The sequence below is a fragment of the Laccaria bicolor genome, genomic scaffold, assembly GCF_000143565.1.
Source record: "Laccaria bicolor S238N-H82 LACBIscaffold_42 genomic scaffold, whole genome shotgun sequence".
NCBI classification, from domain to species: domain Eukaryota; kingdom Fungi; phylum Basidiomycota; class Agaricomycetes; order Agaricales; family Hydnangiaceae; genus Laccaria; species Laccaria bicolor.
Window position 1 is genome coordinate 1 of NW_001889913.1, and position 5020 is coordinate 5020.

Here is a 5020-nt window from a genome sequence, read left to right on the forward strand (position 1 = left end):
TTTTTGACCTACAAAAGTTTGCAGTGTCTGCTTTCTGAAATTACAAAAGTTTGTAGTCTGATTTTCTGACATACACTGTGTAGTGTCTTTGACTATGTTAAGGTTCATGGGGATATGGTTGAAGGATTGACATATATACATTGTTGCATCATTGGTTTTGGTATCATGCTCAACCTGTCTTTTGCATTAGGACAGTTGTCCTCTCTTTTTAAATCAGAAGCCACCATCCTATCTTTGACCTGGTATTCACATTAGTAGCCACTGTTGTATTTGACTATAGACAATACAAACTTTTGTAGTCTCAAATAGCAGACACTACAAACTTTTGTAGTCCAAAAAAAGGGGACACTACAACTTTTGTAGTCTCAAATAGCAGACAATAGAAACTTTTGTAGTCTAACCAAAGGGGACACTAGAAACTTATGTTAGTAAAATTTGTAGTCTATTTCCAACATTTTGTAGTCTTTTGTAGTCTTTTAGTAAATTGTATAGTCTATTAGTAAACTTTAAACTTTGTAAGGTATGTCCAACTTTTGTAGTCTTTTGTAGTCTATCAGTGGTCCTTATAGTCTATGTCAGACTTTTTGTAGCCTTTTATTTTACCTCATATCTCTACAATGAAAGCACTTTACAACATAATTTAAACAGATTCAGGAAGCTACAGTCCAGGACTACAATTTTTGTTTTTAACCATTTTAGGCAACTGGTCATGTGACCATTCTCCTGATGACCCACCTGACAGCAGCCAATGAAAAGGGCTGGCCTGCAATGAAAAGTATCCAATGAAATATCCTGGCCTGCAATGAAAAGCTACCAATGAAAATACCAGCAGCAATGAAAAGCGGTCAATGAAAAGAGCTGGCCTGCAATGAAAAGTATCCAATGAAATATCCTGGCCTGCAATGAAAAGCTATCAATGAAAATACCAGCAGCAATGAAAAGTGGTCAATGAGAAAGGCTGGCCTGCAATGAAAAGTAGCCAATGAAAATCCTAGAGAGCAATGAAAAGCTACCAATGAAATATCCTGGCCTGCAATGAAAAGCACCCAATGAAAATGCCAGCAGCAATGAAAAGTGGATAATGAAAATGGCTGGCCAGCAATGAAAAGTGGTCAATGAAAATGGCTGGACTGCAATGAAAAGCAGTTAATGATAAGTTGTGACCTGCAATGAAAAGTTATTGAAATGCACAAGGCCTCTTATGAAAAAAATCCTTATCATAAAAGGGCCTGGGATATATATGATATACTTTTCATAAAAGTATGTGGAGCTATGCACAAGGCCTTCCTGGCCTAGGCCATGGTTTTATGATTTGGATGGTAAGCACCACTCTGTGACGAGAACACCAAAGGGCGGAAAGATGGACGACGATGCGGTGAACAGACGAAGGACGACGACAACTACGACGGCGAACAGATGACGGACAACAACGAGGGCGTACAAACGACGGACAATGACAATGAGATGACGAGGGAGTACAAACAACGGACGGCGACGACGAAAACACGCTGAGCGCCCACTACCCACACCCGGCGACGAGGCTCAATACTCCATACTCACTGCCCACCACCCTCACTCTCTCTCACTGCCCACCACCCCCTCTACCTCACTGCCCACCACCCTCACCCCCTCCAGCCCTGCCTACCACTCCTCCCCCCCTCCCTCATTGCCTACCACTCCCTTCACCACTCCCTCATTGCCTGCCAACCTCCTTCCCCCCCTCCCTCATTGCCTACCACCCACCTCCTTCCCCCCTCCTCCCCCCTTTGCCTACCACCCCTCCTCTCATTGCCCACCACCCTCACCCTTCTTCCTCACTGCCTACCACCTCCCTCAGTCCCTCTTCCCTTTATTTAATATTTAATGTAGTAATGTAAATATATTAGTTATATTGAATAAAATGGACCTTTCTCTTCTGAATAAAATTTCTCTCTTAAGAATATATCTTGTTCATTCAATATCTTGTTGGAAATATATCCTTGTTCAAGATATATATATCCTGGTTCAAGATATAGCTTAAGAATATATCTTAGAAATATATACTGGTTCAATATCTTGTTGAAAATATATCCTGGTTCAAGATATAGTTGAAAGATATATCTTGGTTCAAGATATAGCTTAAGAATATATCTTGGTAATATATCCTGGGTCAGGATATAATTGAAATATATGTATTGTGAATATATCCTGGTTCAGGATATGGTTTAAAAATAGATCTGGGTTGAGAATGTAGCAGGAAAATGCAAGATATACTGCAAAATAATGTATCTTGATTCAGGATATTGTTGATAAATATGTCTTGGTTCAGCATCTAATTAAAATATTTATGATATTGTTCAGAAATTATGTATCTGGATTCATGATAGGGTTGAAAAAATAGATCTTGGTTCAGGATTTAGTGGAAAGATATGTGTGACCCCATATTATGACATGGTGAACAGAATTTGTCAGAGGAGAATGGAATTTCTTGTCCATAAATTTACAATCAAGAGTCAAGAGAAAGAGGGAGGGAGGGAGGGAGAGGAGGAGAGGGAGAGAGGGAGAGAGGAAGAGAAGGACAGAAACAACAAAGAACTTGGTGAACTCTTGTCTGTGAAAGTGGGTTGGGAGAGATGTTTGATATCACATGTGGGGGTTTGACTAATACAGATGTTGGTGGGGTATGCAGATAAGGTGCAACTGGAGAGAGAAACAACAAAGAACTTTGTGAACTCTTATTTTTTAAAGTGGATTGGGAGAGATATTTGATATCACATGCAGGGGGTTGACTGGCAGGGGATGGTGAGACAAATGTTGGTGGGGTATGCAGATAAGGTGCAACCAGAGATGTTGAAGCTTGAAGTGACTGGTGCCAAACATCTTGCAGGCGCAATATTTCGCATATAGATTTGACAGCTTGGTCTGGCATAGGCGCCATGTGGTGAGAAAAACAGAATCATACAGAAACAGCAGAGTAGACTCACCAACCAAGTTGAGTATGCAGATAAGGTGCAAGTGGAGATCTCTGAGATGAAGTAGAGGCAGAGGTGGAGGGGATTGTATTATAAGGCTGCCCAAAGTACTTTGTGAACTCCGAGCAGCTAAAAAATTCTATAACGTGAAGTGGATAATACTTAAGCAACACAGGAACCTTGTGCTCACAGATGTCATTGATGGTAAAATTTGTTAAAGGAGAATGGAATTTGTTGTCCATAAATTTACAATCAACAGCCAAGAGAAAGAGAGAGGGAGGGAGGGACAGGAGGAGGGGGAGAGGGGAAGAGAGGAACAACAAAGTACTTTGTGAGCTCTGAGCAGCTCAAAGAATCTGTAATGTGAACAGTATTCATAGTATCATTGGAAGGGATAATACTTCAGCAACTCAGGTAGATCACAGATGCTATTGATGCCCCTTATTGTTATCTATATACTGGGAGGACAAGCCAGACATAGTGCCAAAACCCCTGGAAGTCAATGCAGAATCTTCCAGAATATATACCCCAGACAGCAAAAAAATCACAAGTTTTTTGCTGAAACTAGGACCCCTGACACCTCTACAGACCAGAAAAATATATCCTTACCACATCTGTTTCACAAAATATATCCTAAGGCCAAGCCAGGGCAAAAATATATTTCTAAGGTGTGACAGTGACATTTCAGGGTCCACTCACCAAAAATATATCCTTACTGCATTTTACTTGCAAAATATATTTTGGTGGTGTGACACAGACATTATAATTTTTGTGTGACATTTCAGGGTCCATGTCTCAAAAATATATTTTAGATTTCAGGGCTTTCTATGACCCAAATATATATAGAATATAAATATGGTCTATGACATTTAGTCATGTAACATACATGGAGTTTGCATGACTAATAGTCAGTTGGCACTGGGTGACTGAAGTGTATCTTCCTTGGGGCGGGCTTCATTATGATAGTATATACATAGATAAAATAGTATTATAATTTCTAACATCTTTTCAATGTTGCAACTTCTAAGTATATGTAGGTAAAAGAGTAAATACCAAAGTCAAAGATGCATTTCCGAAGTGAAAGTTGACCATAAAGTGGAAATAGTTACTCAAAGTCCCTGACATCAAAGTCTAGGTTACCAAAGTGCAATGGGACGTTTTCCTGCCAGATGTATTTTGAATACCTACACATACCTACAAAGATTGCTGCCACCACTCGCCACCTACATAGACCTACAGAGGCTATGCTACCTCCATAGAACTGTGTGATCTATGGAAATATACCAGTTTCCTGAAGTGCAGCCAGCAAGGTCTGCCATCTCTTGTGGATGCCTCCCCTTGTCGCGCCAAGCCAGGATGCGCTGACACACACTTTCTGAGATTTGGGGTGCCATTCGAGGGATGGTTCACAATGTGTTACTGATTACAATATGTACTGTCATTGAAGCGCACCACGTGACTACCGTGAGGTCAAGCCTCAAGGTGTCCCAAAAGTTTCCGAAAATGGGTGAGTGTGACATTCTCGGATGCTATTCAAACAAGACCAAATATATTTTCAAAAAATCGTTGTGCAAACCATTATGCAAACGACTGTAGCACGCAAGGGGCAACCACCCGAGCTAGTGATGTGCTGGGCCCGGCCCAAAGCCGTAAGCCAGCCAGGGCCAGCCATCCCGAAGCCAGGCCTTGTTGGGCCGTCATCGAGGCTTAGGAAAGCCCAAAGCTCAGGCTCATGAAGCTGGAAGCCTTGAGCCGCGGCCTGAGCCACGGCTCTTGTGGCTGATTGATTTTCAAATATTATCTGCATTTGGATAGAAACTGTACAGTCATCCATTCATATATATATATATATTCTATTTTTCTCTATCAGGTATACCACAACAAACCTCTTTATGGCTACACATCGCACGGCTCGTCCCACGCAGAAGCTTGTTGACCCGGAAAATGCTGAAAAGCCGATCCTTTCTTCACATCGCGAGAATATTGCTACTGGGCGTGCAAATGCAGCTGCCAAGGGTTCAAATGGTACGTCGCTTTTTGCTATCTAATTAGTAATTACTATCTAATCT